Here is a 22,537-nt window from a genome sequence, read left to right on the forward strand (position 1 = left end):
ATGCAGTTTTAGGCTGTTTTCGACAGTTATTGGAACATGTCATTTTTTGACGTTTTTGCCTTACTATAGCCTTGCTTTCTTTGGTCATTTTTTCAACATGACATTTTATCATCTTTTTTACCATTTTTGCAACATTCTTTGCTATGGCGTGTTTTGGCGCGCTATTTCATGCAGTTTTAAGCTGTTTTCAGCAATTTTTGGGACATGTCATTTTTTGACGCTTTTGCCTTACTATAGCCTTGCTTTTTGGTCATTTTTTCGACCTGCCATTGTATCGTGTTTTGGCAATTTTTGCAACATTCTTTGCTATGGCGTGTTTTGGCACGCTCTTTCATGCAGTTTTAAGCTGTTTTTGGCAATTTTTGGGACATGTCATTTTTTGACATTTTTGCCATACTATAGCCTTACTTTTTTGGTCATTTTTTCGACATGACATTTTATCGCGTTTTTGACCATTTTTGCAACATTTGTACTTATGGCGTGTTTTAGCACGCTATTTTATGCAGTTTTAGGCTGTTTTCGACAGTTATTGGAACATGTCATTTTTTGACGTTTTTGCCTTACTATAGCCTTGCTTTCTTTGGTCATTTTTTCGACGTTCCGTTTTATCATCTTTTTTACCATTTTTGCAACATTCTTTGCTATGGCGTGTTTTGGCACGCTATTTCATGCACTTTTAAGTTGTTTTCGACAGTTTTTGGGACATGTCATTTTTTGACGTTTTTGTCTTACTATAGCCTTGCTTTCTTTGGTCATTTTTTCGACATGACATTTTATCAACTTTTTTACCACTTTTGCAACATTCTTTGCTATGGCGTGTTTTGGCACACTATTTCATGCAGTTTTAAGCTGTTTTCAGCAATTTTTGGGACATGTCATTTTTGGCGTTTTGCCTTACTATAGCCTTGCTTTCTTTGGTCATTTTTTCAACATGACATTTTATCAACTTTTTTACCACTTTTGCAACATTCTTTGCTATGGCGTGTTTTGGCACGCTATTTCATGCACTTTTAAGCTGTTTTCGACAGTTTTTGGGACATGTAATTTTTTTGACGTTTTTGCCATACTATAGCCTTGCTTTCTTTGGTCATTTTTTCGACATGACATTTCATCATCTTTTTTACCATTTTTACAACATTCTTTGCTATGGCGTGTTTTGGCACGCTATTTCATGCAGTTTTAAGCTGTTTTCAGCAATTTTCTGGACATGTCATTTTTTGACGTTTTTGCCTTACTATAGCCTTGCTTTTTTGGTCATTTTTTCGACATGCCATTTTATCGCGTTTTTGACCATTTTTGCAACATTTGTAGTTATGGCGTGTTTTGGCACACTATTTTATGCAGTTTTGAGTGGTTTTTAGCAGTTTTTGGGACATGTCATTTTTTGACGTTTTTGCCTTACTATAGCCTTGCTTTTTTGGTCATTTTTTCGACATGCCATTTTATCGTGTTTTTGGCAATTTTTGCAACATTCTTTGCTATGGCGTGTTTTGGCACGCTCTTTCATGCAGTTTTAAGCTGTTTTTGGCAATTTTGGGACATGTCATTTTTGACATTTTTGCCATACTATAGCCTTACTTTTTTGGTCATTTTTTCGACATGACATTTTATCGCGTTTTTGACCATTTTTGCAACATTTGTACTTATGGCGTGTTTTAGCACGCTATTTTATGCAGTTTTAGGCTGTTTTCGACAGTTATTGGAACATGTCATTTTTGACGTTTTGCCTTACTATAGCCTTGCTTTCTTTGGTCATTTTTTGACGTTCCGTTTTATCATCTTTTTACCATTTTGCAACATTCTTTGCTATGGCGTGTTTTGTACGCTATTTCATGCAGTTTTAAGCTGTTTTCAGCAATTTTTGGGACATGTCATTTTGTGACATTTTTGCCTTACTATAGCCTTGCTTTTTTGGTCATTTTTTCGACATGCCATTGTATCGTGTTTTTGGCAATTTTTGCAACATTCTTTGTTATGGCATGTTTTGGCGCGCTATTTCATGCACTTTTAAGTTGTTTTCGACAGTTTTTGGGACATGTCATTTTTTGACGTTTTTGTCTTACTATAGCCTTGCTTTCTTTGGTCATTTTTTCGACATGACATTTTATCAACTTTTTTACCACTTTTGCAACATTCTTTGCTATGGCGTGTTTTGGCACACTATTTCATGCAGTTTTAAGCTGTTTTCAGCAATTTTTGGGACATGTCATTTTTGACGTTTTGCCTTACTATAGCCTTGCTTTCTTTGGTCATTTTTTTTGACATGCCATTTTATCGTATTTTTGACTATTTTTGCAAGATTCTTTGCTATGGCATGTTTCTGCACGGTATTTCATGCAGTTTTAACCTGTTTGCAGCAGTTTTTGGGACATGTCATTTTTTGACGTTTTTGCCTTACTATAGCCTTGCTTTCTTTGGTCATTTTTTCAACATTACATTTTATCAACTTTTTTACCACTTTTGCAACATTCTTTGCTATGGCGTGTTTTGGCACGCTATTTCATGCAGTTTTAAGCTGTTTTCAGCAATTTTTGGGACATGTCATTTTTGACGTTTTGCCTTACTATAGCCTTGCTTTTTGGTCATTTTTTCGACATAACATTTTATCGCGTTTTGACCATTTTGCAACATTTGTAGTTATGGCGTGTTTTAGCACGCTATTTTATGCAGTTTTGAGTGGTTTTTAGCAGTTTTTGGGACATGTCATTTTTTGACGTTTTTGCCTTACTATAGCCTTGCTTTTTTGGTCATTTTTTCGACGTTCCGTTTTATCGTGTTTTTGGCAATTTTTGCAACATTCTTTGCTATGGCGTGTTTTGGCACGCTATTTCATGCAGTTTTAAGCTGTTTTCAGCAATTTTCTGGACATGTCATTTTTTGACGTTTTTGCCTTACTATAGCCTTTGCTTTTTGGTCATTTTTCGACATGCCATTTTATCGCGTTTTTGACAATTTTTGCAACATTTGTAGTTATGGCGTGTTTTGGTACACTATTTTATGCAGTTTTGAGTGGTTTTTAGCAGTTTTTGGGACATGTCATTTTTTGACGTTTTTGCCTTACTATAGCCTTGCTTTTTTGGTCATTTTTTCGACATGCCATTGTATCGTGTTTTTGGCAATTTTTGCAACATTCTTTGCTATGGCGTGTTTTGTACGCTCTTTCATGCAGTTTTAAGCTGTTTTGGCAATTTTTGGGACATGTCATTTTTTGACATTTTTGCCATACTATAGCCTTACTTTTTGGTCATTTTTTCGACATGACATTTTATCGCGTTTTGACCATTTTGCAACATTTGTACTTATGGCGTGTTTTATGCGCTATTTTATGCAGTTTTAGGCTGTTTTCGACAGTTATTGGAACATGTCATTTTTTGACGTTTTTGCCTTACTATAGCCTTGCTTTCTTTGGTCATTTTTTCGACGTTCCGTTTTATCATCTTTTTTACCATTTTTGCAACATTCTTTGCTATGGCGTGTTTTGGCACACTATTTTATGCAGTTTTGAGTGGTTTTTAGCAGTTTTTGGGACATGTCATTTTTGACGTTTTGCCTTACTATAGCCTTGCTTTTTTGGTCATTTTTTCGACATAACATTTTATCGCGTTTTTGACCATTTTTGCAACATTTGTAGTTATGGCGTGTTTTGGCACGCTATTTTATGCAGTTTTGAGTGGTTTTTAGCAGTTTTTGGGACATGTCATTTTTTGACATTTTTGCCTTACTATAGCCTTGCTTTTTTGGTCATTTTTTCGACGTTCCGTTTTATCGTGTTTTTGGCAATTTTTGCAACATTCTTTGCTATGGCGTGTTTTGGCACGCTATTTCATGCACTTTTAAGCTGTTTTCGACAGTTTTTGGGACATGTAATTTTTTTGACGTTTTTGCCATACTATAGCCTTGCTTTCTTTGGTCATTTTTTCGACATGACATTTCATCATGTTTTTTACCATTTTTACAACATTCTTTGCTATGGCGTGTTTTGGCACGCTATTTCATGCACTTTTAAGCTGTTTTCAGCAATTTTCTGGACATGTCATTTTTTGACGTTTTTGCCTTACTATAGCCTTGCTTTTTTGGTCATTTTTTCGACATGCCATTTTATCGCGTTTTTGACCATTTTTGCAACATTTGTAGTTATGGCGTGTTTTGGCACACTATTTTATGCAGTTTTGAGTGGTTTTTAGCAGTTTTTGGGACATGTCATTTTTTGACGTTTTTGCCTTACTATAGCCTTGCTTTTTGGTCATTTTTTCGACATGCCATTTTATCGTGTTTTTGGCAATTTTTGCAACATTCTTTGCTATGGCGTGTTTTGGCACGCTCTTTCATGCAGTTTTAAGCTGTTTTTGGCAATTTTTGGGACATGTCATTTTTTGACATTTTTGCCATACTATAGCCTTACTTTTTTGGTCATTTTTTCGACATGACATTTTATCGCGTTTTTGACCATTTTTGCAACATTTGTACTTATGGCGTGTTTTAGCACGCTATTTTATGCAGTTTTAGGCTGTTTTCGACAGTTATTGGAACATGTCATTTTTTGACGTTTTTGCCTTACTATAGCCTTGCTTTTTTGGTCATTTTTTCGACGTTCCGTTTTATCGTGTTTTTGGCAATTTTTGCAACATTCTTTGCTATGGCGTGTTTTGGCACGCTATTTCATGCACTTTTAAGCTGTTTTCGACAGTTTTTGGGACATGTAATTTTTTTGACGTTTTTGCCATACTATAGCCTTGCTTTCTTTGGTCATTTTTTCGACATGACATTTCATCATCTTTTTTACCATTTTTACAACATTCTTTGCTATGGCGTGTTTTGGCACGCTATTTCATGCACTTTTAAGCTGTTTTCAGCAATTTTCTGGACATGTCATTTTTTGACGTTTTTGCCTTACTATAGCCTTGCTTTTTTGGTCATTTTTTCGACATGCCATTTTATCGCGTTTTTGACCATTTTTGCAACATTTGTAGTTATGGCGTGTTTTGGCACACTATTTTATGCAGTTTTGAGTGTTTTTTAGCAGTTTTTGGGACATGTCATTTTTGACGTTTTGCCATACTATAGCCTTGCTTATTTGGTCATTTTTTCGACATGCCATTTTATCGTGTTTTTGGCAATTTTTGCAACATTCTTTGCTATGGCGTGTTTTGGCACGCTCTTTCATGCAGTTTTAAGCTGTTTTTGGCAATTTTTGGGACATGTCATTTTTTGACATTTTTGCCATACTATAGCCTTACTTTTTTGGTCATTTTTTCGACATGACATTTTATCGCGTTTTTGACCATTTTTGCAACATTTGTACTTATGGCGTGTTTTAGCACGCTATTTTATGCAGTTTTAGGCTGTTTTCGACAGTTATTGGAACATGTCATTTTTTGACGTTTTTGCCTTACTATAGCCTTGCTTTCTTTGGTCATTTTTTCGACGTTCCGTTTTATCATCTTTTTTACCATTTTTGCAACATTCTTTGCTATGGCGTGTTTTGGCACGCTATTTCATGCAGTTTTAAGCTGTTTTCAGCAATTTTTGGGACATGTCATTTTTTGACGCTTTTGCCTTACTATAGCCTTGCTTTTTTGGTCATTTTTTCGACATGCCATTGTATCGTGTTTTTGGCAATTTTTGCAACATTCTTTGCTATGGCATGTTTTGGCACGCTATTTCATGCACTTTTAAGTTGTTTTCGACAGTTTTTGGGACATGTCATTTTTTGACATTTTTGTCTTACTATAGCCTTGCTTTCTTTGGTCATTTTTTCGACATGACATTTTATCAACTTTTTTACCACTTTTGCAACATTCTTTGCTATGGCGTGTTTTGGCACACTATTTCATGCAGTTTTAAGCTGTTTTCAGCAATTTTTGGGACATGTCATTTTTTGACGTTTTTGCCTTACTATAGCCTTGCTTTTTTGGTCATTTTTTCGACATAACATTTTATCGCGTTTTTGACCATTTTTGCAACATTTGTAGTTATGGCGTGTTTTGGCACACTATTTTATGCAGTTTTGAGTGGTTTTTAGCAGTTTTTGGGACATGTCATTTTTTGACGTTTTTGCCTTACTATAGCCTTGCTTTTTTGGTCATTTTTTCGACGTTCCGTTTTATCGTGTTTTTGGCAATTTTTGCAACATTCTTTGCTATGGCGTGTTTTGGCACGCTATTTCATGCACTTTTAAGCTGTTTTCGACAGTTTTTGGGACATGTCATTTTTTGACGTTTTTGCCATACTATAGCCTTGCTTTCTTTGGTCATTTTTTCGACGTTCCGTTTTATCATCTTTTTTACCATTTTTGCAACATTCTTTGCTATGGCGTGTTTTGGCACGCTATTTCATGCAGTTTTAAGCTGTTTTCAGCAATTTTTGGGACATGTCATTTTTTGACGTTTTTGCCTTACTATAGCCTTGCTTTTTTGGTCATTTTTTCGACATGCCATTGTATCGTGTTTTTGGCAATTTTTGCAACATTCTTTGCTATGGCATGTTTTGGCACGCTATTTCATGCACTTTTAAGTTGTTTTCGACAGTTTTTGGGACATGTCATTTTTTGACGTTTTTGTCTTACTATAGCCTTGCTTTCTTTGGTCATTTTTTCGACATGACATTTTATCAACTTTTTTACCACTTTTGCAACATTCTTTGCTATGGCGTGTTTTGGCACACTATTTCATGCAGTTTTAAGCTGTTTTCAGCAATTTTTGAGACATGTCATTTTTTGACGTTTTTGCCTTACTATAGCCTTGCTTTTTTGGTCATTTTTTCGACATAACATTTTATCGCGTTTTTGACCATTTTTGCAACATTTGTAGTTATGGCGTGTTTTGGCACACTATTTTATGCAGTTTTGAGTGGTTTTTAGCAGTTTTTGGGACATGTCATTTTTTGACGTTTTTGCCTTACTATAGCCTTGCTTTTTTGGTCATTTTTTCGACGTTCCGTTTTATCGCGTTTTTGGCAATTTTTGCAACATTCTTTGCTATGGCATGTTTTGGCACGCTATTTCATGCACTTTTAAGTTGTTTTCGACAGTTTTTGGGACATGTCATTTTTTGACGTTTTTGCCTTACTATAGCCTTGCTTTCTTTGGTCATTTTTTCGACATGACATTTTATCATCTTTTTTACCATTTTTGCAACATTCTTTGCTATGGCGTGTTTTGGCGCGCTATTTCATGCAGTTTTAAGCTGTTTTCAGCAATTTTTGGGACATGTCATTTTTTGACGTTTTTGCCTTACTATAGCCTTGCTTTTTTGGTCATTTTTTCGACATAACATTTTATCGCGTTTTTGACCATTTTTGCAACATTTGTAGTTATGGCGTGTTTTGGCACACTATTTTATGCACTTTTAAGCTGTTTTCGACAGTTTTTGGGACATGTCATTTTTTGACGTTTTTGCCTTACTATAACCTTGCTTTTTTGGTCATTTTTTCGACATGACATTTTATCATCTTTTTTACCATTTTTACAACATTCTTTGCTATGGCGTGTTTTGGCACGCTATTTCATGCAGTTTTAAGCTGTTTTCAGCAATTTTTGGGACATGTCATTTTTTGACGTTTTTGCCTTACTATAGCCTTACTTTTTTGGTCATTTTTTCGACATGCCATTTTATCGCGTTTTTGACCATTTTTGCAACATTTGTACTTATGGCGTGTTTTAGCACGCTATTTTATGCAGTTTTAGGCTGTTTTCGACAGTTATTGGAACATGTCATTTTTTGACGTTTTTGCCTTACTATAGCCTTGCTTTCTTTGGTCATTTTTTCGACGTTCCGTTTTATCATCTTTTTTACCATTTTTGCAACATTTGTAGTTATGGCATGTTTTGGCACGCTATTTTATGCAGTTTTGAGTGTTTTTTAGCAATTTTTGGGACATGCCATTTTTTGACTTTTTTGCCTTACTATAGCCTTGCTTTTTTGGTCATTTTTTCGACATGACATTGTATCGTGTTTTTGGCAATTTTTGCAACATTCTTTGCTATGGCATGTTTCGGCACGCTATTTCATGCACTTTTAAGTTGTTTTCGACAGTTTTTGGGACATGTCATTTTTTGACATTTTTGCCATACTATAGCCTTGCTTTCTTTGGTCATTTTTTCGACATGACATTTTATCATCTTTTTTACCATTTTTGCAACATTCTTTGCTATGGCGTGTTTTGGCGCGCTATTTCATGCAGTTTTAAGCTGTTTTCAGCAATTTTTGGGACATGTCATTTTTTGACGTTTTTGCCTTACTATAGCCTTGCTTTCTTTGGTCATTTTTTCGATGTTCCGTTTTATCATCTTTTTTACCGTTTTTGCAACATTCTTTGCTATGGCGTGTTTTGGCACGCTATTTCATGCAGTTTTAAGCTGTTTTCAGCAATTTTTGGGACATGTCATTTTTTGACGTTTTTGCCTTACTATAGCCTTGCTTTTTTGGTCATTTTTTCGACATAACATTTTATCGCGTTTTTGACCATTTTTGCAACATTTGTAGTTATGGCGTGTTTTGGCACACTATTTTATGCAGTTTTGAGTGGTTTTTAGCAGTTTTTGGGACATGTCATTTTTTGACGTTTTTGCCTTACTATAGCCTTGCTTTTTTGGTCATTTTTTCGACGTTCCGTTTTATCGTGTTTTTGGCAATTTTTGCAACATTCTTTGCTATGGCGTGTTTTGGCACACTATTTCATGCAGTTTTAAGCTGTTTTCAGCAATTTTTGGGACATGTCATTTTTTGACGTTTTTGCCTTACTATAGCCTTGCTTTTTTGGTCATTTTTTCGACATAACATTTTATCATCTTTTTTACCATTTTTACAACATTCTTTGCTATGGCGTGTTTTGGCACGCTATTTCATGCAGTTTTAAGCTGTTTTCAGCAATTTTTGGGACATGTCATTTTTTGACGTTTTTGCCTTACTATAGCCTTACTTTTTTGGTCATTTTTTCGACATGACATTTTATCGCGTTTTTGACCATTTTTGCAACATTTGTACTTATGGCGTGTTTTAGCACGCTATTTTATGCAGTTTTAGGCTGTTTTCGACAGTTATTGGAACATGTCATTTTTTGACGTTTTTGCCTTACTATAGCCTTGCTTTCTTTGGTCATTTTTTCGACGTTCCGTTTTATCATCTTTTTTACCATTTTTGCAACATTTGTAGTTATGGCATGTTTTGGCACGCTATTTTATGCAGTTTTGAGTGTTTTTTAGCAGTTTTTGGGACATGCCATTTTTTGACTTTTTTGCCTTACTATAGCCTTGCTTTTTTGGTCATTTTTTCGACATGACATTGTATCGTGTTTTTGGCAATTTTTGCAACATTCTTTGCTATGGCGTGTTTTGGCGCGCTATTTCATGCAGTTTTAAGCTGTTTTCAGCAATTTTTGGGACATGTCATTTTTTGACGTTTTTGCCTTACTATAGCCTTGCTTTCTTTGGTCATTTTTTCGATGTTCCGTTTTATCATCTTTTTTACCGTTTTTGCAACATTCTTTGCTATGGCGTGTTTTGGCACGCTATTTCATGCAGTTTTAAGCTGTTTTCAGCAATTTTTGGGACATGTCATTTTTTGACGTTTTTGCCTTACTATAGCCTTGCTTTTTTGGTCATTTTTTCGACATAACATTTTATCGCGTTTTTGACCATTTTTGCAACATTTTGACTTATGGCGTGTTTTAGCACGCTATTTCATGCAGTTTTAAGCTGTTTTCAGCAATTTTTGGGACATGTCATTTTTTGATGTTTTTGCCTTACTATAGCCTTGCTTTTTTGTTCATTTTTTCGACATGCCATTTTATCGTGTTTTTTACCATTTTTGCAACATTTGTAGTCATGGCGTGTTTTAGCACGCTATTTTATGCAGTTTTGAGTGGTTTTTAGCAGTTTTTGGGACATGTCATTTTTTGACGTTTTTGCCATACTATAGCCTTGCTTTCTTTGGTCATTTTTTCGACATGACATTTTATCATCTTTTTTACCATTTTTGCAACATTCTTTGCTATGGCGTGTTTTGGCACGCTATTTCATGCAGTTTTAAGCTGTTTTCGGCAATTTTTGGGACATGTCATTTTTTGACGTTTTTGCCTTACTATAGCCTTGCTTTTTTGGTCATTTTTTCGACATGCCATTTTATCGCGTTTTTGACCATTTTTGCAACATTTGTAGTTATGGCGTGTTTTGGCACACTATTTTATGCAGTTTTGAGTGGTTTTTAGCAGTTTTTGGGACATGTCATTTTTTGACATTTTTGCCTTACTATAGCCTTGCTTTTTTGGTCATTTTTTCGACATGCCATTGTATCGTGTTTTTGGCAATTTTTGCAACATTCTTTGTTATGGCATGTTTTGGCGCGCTATTTCATGCACTTTTAAGTTGTTTTCGACAGTTTTTGGGACATGTCATTTTTTGACGTTTTTGCCTTACTATAGCCTTGCTTTTTTGGTCATTTTTTCGACGTTCCGTTTTATCGTGTTTTCTACCATTTTTGTAACATTTGTAGTTATGGCGTGTTTTGACACGCTATTTCATGCAGTTTTGAGTGTTTTTTAGCAGTTTTTGGGACATGTCATTTTTTGACATTTTTGCCTTACTATAGCCTTGCTTTTTTGGTCATTTTTTCGACATAACATTTTATCGCGTTTTTGACCATTTTTACAACATTCTTTGCTATGGCATGTTTCGGCACGCTATTTCATGCACTTTTAAGTTGTTTTCGACAGTTTTTGGGACATGTCATTTTTTGACGTTTTTGCCATACTATAGCCTTGCTTTCTTTGGTCATTTTTTCGACATGACATTTTATCATCTTTTTTACCATTTTTGCAACATTCTTTGCTATGGCGTGTTTTGGCACGCTATTTCATGCAGTTTTAAGCTGTTTTCAGCAATTTTTGGGACATGTCATTTTTTGACGTTTTTGCCTTACTATAGCCTTGCTTTTTTGGTCATTTTTTCGACATGACATTTTATCGCGTTTTTGACCATTTTTGCAACACTTGTACTTATGGCGTGTTTTAGCATGCTATTTTATGCAGTTTTAGGCTGTTTTCGGCATTTTTTGGGATATGTCATTTTTTGACGTTTTTGCCTTGCTTTCTTTGGTCATTTTTTTTGACGTTCCGTTTTATCATCTTTTTGACCATTTTTGCAAAATATTTTGATATGGCGTGTCTCGGCATGCTATTTTATGCAGTTTTAAGGTGTTTGCAGCAGTTTTTGGGATGTTACAAACCCAGCTTGCATATGGGAAAAGGAAGTAACACACACAATGGTTGGAGGGGATTATTAATTTAGGTGTATTTATTTATAAAAGGACATGTGGATATTAAATGCAAAACAGATAAGGGCGAGGGTCAAAACAATGAAATAAACATAACAAATAGCAAAAAGAGGACTCCTTAAAGCAATACTGGAGCTGACTATCTAAAGATAAATATTATAGACAACTAACTCAAATCTCTCTAAAACAACACCTACCTAACTAGAGTGACTCAGTGAAAAACAGAAAGGCAATGAACAGCATCCCCTGAACCTAGTGAAGTGTACCTATGGTACGTGCAGTACAAAATCAGTATTTTAGTCTTACCCTGGCCCAAATCTGGGACACGCTCAGGAATTGAGTTCTCTTACAATTTACACAATTCACAAGCAACAACTTAGCAACGAGGAGGTACGGGTGGCTTCTGCCGCCATCAGCAGAGCAAACCGGACTTTTATAACCGCCGTCCCCCCTTGATCGATGGAGCCCCACACCGACCAGCCACATCAATCACCAGCCACCAGGGAGGACACGCCCTCTGGGGACATCTGTAACTCAATTGGAAAGTTAGACACACACACATACATACATCCACATACTGTGAGAGGAGAGGATTAGGGCTCACGGCTCAGGGCCGTAATAGGGGACATGTCATTTTTTGACGTTTTTGCCTTACTATAGCCTTGCTTTCTTTGGTCATTTTTTTGACTTCCCATTTTATCATATTTTTGACCATTTTTGCAACATTTGTAGTTATGGCGTGTTTTGGCACGCTATTTTATGCAGTTTTGAGTGGTTCTTAGCAGTTTTTGGGACATGTCATTTTTTGACATTTTTGCCTTACTATAGCCTTGCTTTTTTGGTCATTTTTTCGACATGACATTTTATCGTGTTTTTGACCCTTTTTACAGCATTCTTTGCGATGGCGTGTTTCGGCATGCTAGTTTATGCAGTTTTAAGCTGTTTTTAGCAGTTTTTGGGACATGTCATTTTTTGACGTTTTTGCCTTACTATAGCCTTGCTTTTTTGGTCATTTTTTCGACATGCCATTTTATTGTGTTTTTGACTATTTTTGCAACATTTGTAGTCATGGCGTGTTTTGGCACTCTATTTTATGCAGTTTTGAGTGGTTTTTAGCAGTTTTTGGGACATGTCATTTTTTGACGTTTTTGCCTTACTATAGCCTTGCTTTTTTGGTCATTTTTTCGACATAACATTTTATCGCGTTTTTGACCATTTTTGCAACATTTGTACTTATGGCGTGTTCTAGCACGCTATTTTATGCAGTTTTAGGCTGTTTTCGACAGTTTTCAGAACATGTCATTTTTTGACGTTTTTGCCTTACTATAGCCTTGCTTTCTTTGGTAATCTTTTCGACTTGCCATTTTGTCGTGTTTTTGGCAATTTTTGCAACATTCTTTGCTATGGCGTGTTTTGGCACGCTATTTTATGCAGTTCTAGGCTGTTTTCGGCAGTTTTTTGGACATGTCATTTTTTGACGTTTTTGCCTTACTATAGCCTTGCTTTCTTTGGTCATTTTTTCGACATGCCATTTTATCGTGTTTTTGACCCTTTTTACAACATTCTTTGCTATGGCGTGTTTTGGCATGCTAGTTTATGCAGTTTTAAGCTGTTTTTAGCAGTTTTTGGGACATGTCATTTTTTGACGTTTTTGCCTTACTATAGCCTTGCTTTCTTTGGTCATTTTTTCGAATTGCCATTTTATTGTGTTTTTTACCATTTTTTCCAACATTTGTAGTTATGCCGTGTTTTGGCACGCTATTTTATGCAGTTTTGAGTTGTTTTTAGCAGTTTTTGGGACATGTCATATTTTGACGTTTTTGCCTTACTATAGCCTTGCTTTTTTGGTCATTTTTCGACGTGCCATTTTATCGTGTTTTTGATCCTTTTTACAGCATTCTTTGCTATGGCGTGTTTCGGCATGCTAGTTTATGCAGTTTTAAGCTGTTTTCGGCAGTTTTTGGGACATGTCAGTTTTTGACGTTTTTGCCTTACTATAGCCTTGCTTTTTTGGTCATTTTTTCGACATACCATTTTATCATGTTTTTGGCCATTTTTGCAATATTTGTAGCCTTGCTTTTTTGGTCATTTTTTCGACATACCATTTTATCATGTTTTTGGCCATTTTTGCAATATTTGTAGTCATGGCGTGTTTTGGCACTCTATTTTATGCAGTTTTGAGTTGTTTTTAGCAGTTTTTGGGACATGTCATTTTTTGACGTTTTTGCCTTACTATAGCCTTGCTTTCTTTGGTCATTTTTTCGAATTGCCATTTTATCGTGTTTTTTACCATTTTTTCAACATTTGTAGTTATGGCGTGTTTTGGCACGCTATTTTATGCAGTTTTGAGTTGTTTTTAGCAGTTTTTGGGACATGTCATTTTTTGACGTTTTTGCCTTACTATAGCCTTGCTTTTTTGGTCATTTTTTCGACAACATTTTATCGCGTTTTTGACCATTTTTGCAACATTTGTACTTATGGCGTGTTTTAGCACGCTATTTTATGCAGTTCTAGGCTGTTTTCGGCAGTTTTTTGGACATGTCATTTTTTGACGTTTTTGCCTTACTATAGCCTTGCTTTCTTTGGTCATTTTTTCGACATGCCATTTTATCGTGTTTTTGACCCTTTTTACAACATTCTTTGCTATGGCGTGTTTTGGCATGCTAGTTTATGCAGTTTTAAGCTGTTTTTAGCAGTTTTTGGGACATGTCATATTTTGACGTTTTTGCCTTACTATAGCCTTGCTTTTTTGGTCATTTTTTCGACATGCCATTTTATTGTGTTTTTGACCATTTTTGCAACATTTGTAGTCATGGCGTGTTTTGGCACTCTATTTTATGCAGTTTTGAGTTGTTTTTAGCAGTTTTTGGGACGTGTAATTGTTTGACATATTTTCCTTACTATAGCCTTGCTTTTTTGGTCATTTTTTCGACTCTCCGTTTTATCGTGTTTTTGACCCTTTTTACAACATTCTTTGCTATGGCATGTTTTGGCATGCTATTTCATGCACTTTTAAGTTGTTTTCGACAGTTTTTGGGACATGTCATTTTTTGACATTTTTGTCTTACTATAGCCTTGCTTTCTTTGGTCATTTTTTCGAAATGACATTTTATCAACTTTTTTTACCATTTTTGCAACATTCTTTGCTATGGCGTGTTTTGGCACGCTATTTCATGCAGTTTTAAGCTGTTTTCAGCAATTTTTGGGACATGTCATTTTTTGACGTTTTTGCCTTACTATAGCCTTGCTTTTTTGGTCATTTTTTCGACATGCCATTTTATTGTGTTTTTGACTATTTTTGCAACATTTGTAGTCATGGCGTGTTTTGGCACTCTATTTTATGCAGTTTTGAGTGGTTTTTAGCAGTTTTTGGGACATGTCATTTTTTGACGTTTTTGCCTTACTATAGCCTTGCTTTTTTGGTCATTTTTTCGACATAACATTTTATCGCGTTTTTGACCATTTTTGCAACATTTGTAGTTATGGCGTGTTTTGGCACACTATTTTATGCAGTTTTGAGTGGTTTTTAGCAGTTTTTGGGACATGTCATTTTTTGACATTTTTGCCTTACTATAGCCTTGCTTTCTTTGGTCATTTTTTCGACATAACATTTTATCGCGTTTTTGACCATTTTTGCAACATTTGTACTTATGGCGTGTTCTAGCACGCTATTTTATGCAGTTTTAGGCTGTTTTCGACAGTTTTCAGAACATGTCATTTTTTGACATTTTTGCCTTACTATAGCCTTGCTTTCTTTGGTAATCTTTTCGACTTGCCATTTTGTCGTGTTTTTGGCAATTATTGCAACATTCTTTGCTATGGCGTGTTTTGGCACGCTATTTCATGCAGTTTTAAGCTGTTTTCGGCAATTTTTGGGACATGTCATTTTTTGACGTTTTTGCCTTACTATAGCCTTGCTTTCTTTGGTCATTTTTTCGACATGCCATTTTATCGTGTTTTTGACCCTTTTTACAACATTCTTTGCTATGGCGTGTTTTGGCATGCTAGTTTATGCAGTTTTAAGCTGTTTTTAGCAGTTTTTGGGACATGTCATTTTTTGACGTTTTTGCCTTACTATAGCCTTGCTTTCTTTGGTCATTTTTTCGAATTGCCATTTTATTGTGTTTTTTACCATTTTTTCCAACATTTGTAGTTATGGCGTGTTTTGGCACGCTATTTTATGCAGTTTTGAGTTGTTTTTAGCAGTTTTTGGGACATGTCATATTTTGACGTTTTTGCCTTACTATAGCCTTGCTTTTTTGGTCATTTTTTCGAATTGCCATTTTATCGTGTTTTTGACCATTTTTTCAACATTTGTAGTTATGGCGTGTTTTAGCACGCTATTTTATGCAGTTCTAGGCTGTTTTCGGCAGTTTTTTGGACATGTCATTTTTTGACGTTTTTGCCTTACTATAGCCTTGCTTTCTTTGGTCATTTTTTCGACTTGCCATTTTATCGTGTTTTTGACCCTTTTTACAACATTCTTTGCTATGGCGTGTTTTGGCATGCTAGTTTATGCAGTTTTAAGCTGTTTTTAGCAGTTTTTGGGACATGTCATATTTTGACGTTTTTGCCTTACTATAGCCTTGCTTTTTTGGTCATTTTTTCGACATGCCATTTTATTGTGTTTTTGACCATTTTTGCAACATTTGTAGTCATGGCGTGTTTTGGCACTCTATTTTATGCAGTTTTGAGTTGTTTTTAGCAGTTTTTGGGACATGTAATTGTTTGACATATTTGCCTTACTATAGCCTTGCTTTCTTTGGTCATTTTTTCGAATTGCCATTTTATCGTGTTTTTGACCCTTTTTACAACATTCTTTGCTATGGCGTGTTTTGGCATGCTAGTTTATGCAGTTTTAAGCTGTTTTTAGCAGTTTTTGGGACATGTCATTTTTTGACGTTTTTGCCTTACTATAGCCTTGCTTTTTTGGTCATTTTTTCGACATGCCATTTTATTGTGTTTTTGACTATTTTTGCAACATTTGTAGTCATGGCGTGTTTTGGCACTCTATTTTATGCAGTTTTGAGTGGTTTTTAGCAGTTTTTGGGACATGTCATTTTTTGACGTTTTTGCCTTACTATAGCCTTGCTTTTTTGGTCATTTTTTCGACATAACATTTTATCGCGTTTTTGACCCTTTTTGCAACATTTGTACTTATGGCGTATTCTAGCACGCTATTTTATGCAGTTTTAGGCTGTTTTCGACAGTTTTCAGAACATGTCATTTTTTGACGTTTTTGCCTTACTATAGCCTTGCTTTCTTTGGTAATCTTTTCGACTTGCCATTTTGTCGTGTTTTTGGCAATTTTTGCAACATTCTTTGCTATGGCGTGTTTTGGCACGCTATTTTATGCAGTTCTAGGCTGTTTTCGGCAGTTTTTTGGACATGTCATTTTTTGACGTTTTTGCCTTACTATAGCCTTGCTTTCTTTGGTCATTTTTTCGACATGCCATTTTATCGTGTTTTTGACCCTTTTTACAACATTCTTTGCTATGGCGTGTTTTGGCATGCTAGTTTATGCAGTTTTAAGCTGTTTTTAGCAGTTTTTGGGACATGTCATTTTTTGACGTTTTTGCCTTACTATAGCCTTGCTTTCTTTGGTCATTTTTTCGAAATTGCCATTTTATTGTGTTTTTTACCATTTTTTCCAACATTTGTAGTTATGCCGTGTTTTGGCACGCTATTTTATGCAGTTTTGAGTTGTTTTTAGCAGTTTTTGGGACATGTCATATTTTGACGTTTTTGCCTTACTATAGCCTTGCTTTTTTGGTCATTTTTTCGAATTGCCATTTTATCGTGTTTTTTACCATTTTTTCAACATTTGTAGTTATGGCGTGTTTTAGCACGCTATTTTATGCAGTTTTGAGTGGTTTTTAGCAGTTTTTGGGACATGTAATTTTTTGACATATTTTCCTTACTATAGCCTTGCTTTTTTGGTCATTTTTCGACGTGCCATTTTATCGTGTTTTGATCCTTTTACAGCATTCTTTGCTATGGCGTGTTTCGGCATGCTAGTTTATGCAGTTTTAAGCTGTTTTTAGCAGTTTTTGGGACATGTCATTTTTTGACGTTTTTGCCTTACTATAGCCTTGCTTTTTTGGTCATTTTTTCGACGTTCCGTTTTATCGTGTTTTTGGCAATTTTTGCAACATTCTTTGCTATGGCGTGTTTTGGCACGCTATTTCATGCACTTTTAAGCTGTTTTCGACAGTTTTTGGGACATGTAATTTTTTTGACGTTTTTGCCATACTATAGCCTTGCTTTCTTTGGTCATTTTTTCGACATGCCATTTTATCGTGTTTTTGACCCTTTTTACAACATTCTTTGCTATGGCGTGTTTTGGCATGCTAGTTTATGCAGTTTTAAGCTGTTTTTAGCAGTTTTTGGGACATGTCATATTTTGACGTTTTTGCCTTACTATAGCCTTGCTTTTTTGGTCATTTTTTCGACATGCCATTTTATTGTGTTTTTGACCATTTTTGCAACATTTGTAGTCATGGCGTGTTTTGGCACTCTATTTTATGCAGTTTTGAGTTGTTTTTAGCAGTTTTTGGGACATGTAATTGTTTGACATATTTGCCTTACTATAGCCTTGCTTTCTTTGGTCATTTTTTCGAATTGCCATTTTATCGTGTTTTTGACCCTTTTTACAACATTCTTTGCTATGGCGTGTTTTGGCATGCTAGTTTATGCAGTTTTAAGCTGTTTTTAGCAGTTTTTGGGACATGTCATTTTTTGACGTTTTTGCCTTACTATAGCCTTGCTTTTTTGGTCATTTTTTCGACATGCCATTTTATTGTGTTTTTGACTATTTTTGCAACATTTGTAGTCATGGCGTGTTTTGGCACTCTATTTTATGCAGTTTTGAGTGGTTTTTAGCAGTTTTTGGGACATGTCATTTTTTGACGTTTTTGCCTTACTATAGCCTTGCTTTTTTGGTCATTTTTTCGACATAACATTTTATCGCGTTTTTGACCCTTTTTGCAACATTTGTACTTATGGCGTATTCTAGCACGCTATTTTATGCAGTTTTAGGCTGTTTTCGACAGTTTTCAGAACATGTCATTTTTTGACGTTTTTGCCTTACTATAGCCTTGCTTTCTTTGGTAATCTTTTCGACTTGCCATTTTGTCGTGTTTTTGGCAATTTTTGCAACATTCTTTGCTATGGCGTGTTTTGGCACGCTATTTTATGCAGTTCTAGGCTGTTTTCGGCAGTTTTTTGGACATGTCATTTTTTGACGTTTTTGCCTTACTATAGCCTTGCTTTCTTTGGTCATTTTTTCGACATGCCATTTTATCGTGTTTTTGACCCTTTTTACAACATTCTTTGCTATGGCGTGTTTTGGCATGCTAGTTTATGCAGTTTTAAGCTGTTTTTAGCAGTTTTTGGGACATGTCATTTTTTGACGTTTTTGCCTTACTATAGCCTTGCTTTCTTTGGTCATTTTTTCGAAATTGCCATTTTATTGTGTTTTTTACCATTTTTTCCAACATTTGTAGTTATGCCGTGTTTTGGCACGCTATTTTATGCAGTTTTGAGTTGTTTTTAGCAGTTTTTGGGACATGTCATATTTTGACGTTTTTGCCTTACTATAGCCTTGCTTTTTTGGTCATTTTTTCGAATTGCCATTTTATCGTGTTTTTTACCATTTTTTCAACATTTGTAGTTATGGCGTGTTTTAGCACGCTATTTTATGCAGTTTTGAGTGGTTTTTAGCAGTTTTTGGGACATGTAATTTTTTGACATATTTTCCTTACTATAGCCTTGCTTTTTTGGTCATTTTTCGACGTGCCATTTTATCGTGTTTTTGATCCTTTTTACAGCATTCTTTGCTATGGCGTGTTTCGGCATGCTAGTTTATGCAGTTTTAAGCTGTTTTTAGCAGTTTTTGGGACATGTCATTTTTTGACGTTTTTGCCTTACTATAGCCTTGCTTTTTTGGTCATTTTTTCGACGTTCCGTTTTATCGTGTTTTTGGCAATTTTTGCAACATTCTTTGCTATGGCGTGTTTTGGCACGCTATTTCATGCACTTTTAAGCTGTTTTCGACAGTTTTTGGGACATGTAATTTTTTTGACGTTTTTGCCATACTATAGCCTTGCTTTCTTTGGTCATTTTTTCGACATACCATTTTATCATGTTTTTGGCCATTTTTGCAATATTTGTAGCCTTGCTTTTTTGGTCATTTTTTCGACATACCATTTTATCATGTTTTTGGCCATTTTTGCAATATTTGTAGTCATGGCGTGTTTTGGCACTCTATTTTATGCAGTTTTGAGTTGTTTTTAGCAGTTTTTGGGACATGTCATTTTTTGACGTTTTTGCCTTACTATAGCCTTGCTTTCTTTGGTCATTTTTTCGAATTGCCATTTTATCGTGTTTTTTACCATTTTTTTAACATTTGTAGTTATGGCGTGTTTTGGCACGCTATTTTATGCAGTTTTGAGTTGTTTTTAGCAGTTTTTGGGACATGTAATTTTTTGACGTTTTTGCCTTACTATAGCCTTGCTTTTTTGGTCATTTTTTCGACAACATTTTATCGCGTTTTTGACCATTTTTTCAACATTTGTAGTTATGGCGTGTTTTAGCACGCTATTTTATGCAGTTCTAGGCTGTTTTCGGCAGTTTTTTGGACATGTCATTTTTTGACTTTTTTGCCTTACTATAGCCTTGCTTTCTTTGGTCATTTTTTCGACATGCCATTTTATCGTGTTTTTGACCCTTTTTACAACATTCTTTGCTATGGCGTGTTTTGGCATGCTAGTTTATGCAGTTTTAAGCTGTTTTTAGCAGTTTTTGGGACATGTCATATTTTGACGTTTTTGCCTTACTATAGCCTTGCTTTTTTGGTCATTTTTTCGACATGCCATTTTATTGTGTTTTTGACCATTTTTGCAACATTTGTAGTCATGGCGTGTTTTGGCACTCTATTTTATGCAGTTTTGAGTTGTTTTTAGCAGTTTTTGGGACATGTAATTGTTTGACATATTTGCCTTACTATAGCCTTGCTTTCTTTGGTCATTTTTTCGAATTGCCATTTTATCGTGTTTTTGACCCTTTTTACAACATTCTTTGCTATGGCGTGTTTTGGCATGCTAGTTTATGCAGTTTTAAGCTGTTTTTAGCAGTTTTTGGGACATGTCATTTTTTGACGTTTTTGCCTTACTATAGCCTTGCTTTTTTGGTCATTTTTTCGACATGCCATTTTATTGTGTTTTTGACCATTTTTGCAACATTTGTAGTCATGGCGTGTTTTGGCACTCTATTTTATGCAGTTTTGAGTGGTTTTTAGCAGTTTTTGGGACATGTCATATTTTGACGTTTTTGCCTTACTATAGCCTTGCTTTTTTGGTCATTTTTTCGAATTGCCATTTTATCATATTTTTGGCCATTTTTGCAACATTTGTAGTTATGGCGTGTTTTAGCACGCTATTTTATGCAGTTCTCGGCTGTCTTCGGCAGTTTTTTGGACATGTCATTTTTTGACGTTTTTGCCTTACTATAGCCTTGCTTTTTTGGTCATTTTTTCGACATGCCATTGTATCATGTTTTTGGCCCTTTTTACAACATTCTTTGCTATGTCGTGTTTCGGCATGCTAGTTTATGCAGTTTTAAGCTGTTTTGGGCAGTTTTTGGGATATGTCATATTTTGATGTTTTTGCCTTACTATAGCCTTGCTTTTTGGTCATTTTTTCGACATGACATTTTATCGTGTTTTTTACCATTTTTTCAACATTTGTAGTTATGGCGTGTTTTGGCACGCTATTTTATGCAGTTTTGAGTTGTTTTTAGCAGTTTTTGGGACATGTCATTTTTTGACGTTTTTGCCTTACTATAGCCTTCCTTTTTTGGTCATTTTTTCGACATAACATTTTATCGCGTTTTTGACCATTTTTTCAACATTTGTAGTTATGGCGTGTTGTAGCACGCTATTTTATGCAGTTCTAGGCTGTTTTCGGCAGTTTTTGGGACATGTCATTTTTTGACGTTTTTTCCTTACTATAGCCTTGCTTTCTTTGGTCATTTTTTCGAATTGCCATTTTATCGTGTTTTTTACCCTTTTTACAACATTCTTTGCTATGGCGTGTTTTGGCATGCTAGTTTATGCAGTTTTAAGCTGTTTTTAGCAGTTTTTGGGACATGTCATTTTTTGACGTTTTTGCCTTACTATAGCCTTGCTTTTTTGGTCATTTTTTCGACATGCCATTTTATCGTGTTTTTGACCATTTTTGCAACATTTGTAGTTATGGCATGTTTTAGCACGCTATTTTATGCAGTTTTAGGCTGTTTTCGGCAGTTTTTTGGACATGTCATATTTTGACGTTTTTGCCATACTATAGCCTTGCTTTCTTTGGTCATTTTTTTCGAAATGCTTTTATCATGTTTTTGAATCTTTTTACAGCATTCTTTGCTATGGCGTGTTTCGGCATGCTAGTTTATGCAGTTTTAAGCTGTTTTTAGCAGTTTTTGGGACATGTCATTTTTTGACGTTTTTGCCTTACTATAGCCTTGCTTTTTTGGTCATTTTTTCGACTCTCCATTTTATCGTGTTTTTGACCATTTTTGCAACATTCTTTGCTATGTCGTGTTTCGGCATGCTAGTTTATGCAGTTTTAAGCTCCTTTCGGCAGTTTTTGGGACATGTCATATTTTGATGTTTTTGCCTTACTATAGCCTTGCTTTTTTGTTCATTTTTTCGACATGCCATTTTATCGTGTTTTGTACCATTTTTGCAACATTTGTAGTCATGGCGTGTTTTAGCACGCTATTTTATGCAGTTCTAGGCTGTTTTCGGCAGTTTTTTGGACATGTCATATTTTGACGTTTTTGCCTTACTATAGCCTTGCTTTCTTTGGTCATTTTTTTCGAAATGCATTTATCGTGTTTTTGACCATTTTTGCAACATTTGTACTTATGGCGTGTTTTGGCACGCTATTTTATGCAGTTTTAAGGTGTTTGCAGCAGTTTTGGGGACATGTCATATTTTGACTCTTACTATAGTCCTGGATTTTGGTCATTTTTTCAACTTTCCAAATGATGTTGTTTTTGGCTATTTTTGCAACTTTCTATGCTATGGCGTGTCTTGGCAGGGTATTCTATGCTATTTCAAGCTGTTTTGATTAATTTTTGGGACATGTCAAATTTTGACTTTTTGCCTTACTATAGTCTTGGATTTTTGGTCATTTTTTCGACTTGCAAAATTCTGGTGTTTTTTGCTATTTTTGCAACTTTCTATGCTATGGCGTGTCTTTGCAGGGTAT

The 22,537-nt window shown here is 35.2% G+C and overlaps 1 protein-coding gene across 3 annotated transcripts in view; it reads left to right on the forward strand.

Moving 5' to 3' along the window:
• Positions 1 to 22,537, forward strand: part of entr1 (endosome associated trafficking regulator 1) — a 46,116-nt gene that overhangs the window by 21,458 nt on the left and 2,121 nt on the right. The window lies entirely within an intron of this gene.

Source organism: Plectropomus leopardus, chromosome 4, assembly GCF_026936395.1.
Source record: "Plectropomus leopardus strain MGB_pleo_1.0 chromosome 4, ASM2693639v1, whole genome shotgun sequence".
NCBI lineage: Eukaryota > Metazoa > Chordata > Actinopteri > Perciformes > Serranidae > Plectropomus > Plectropomus leopardus.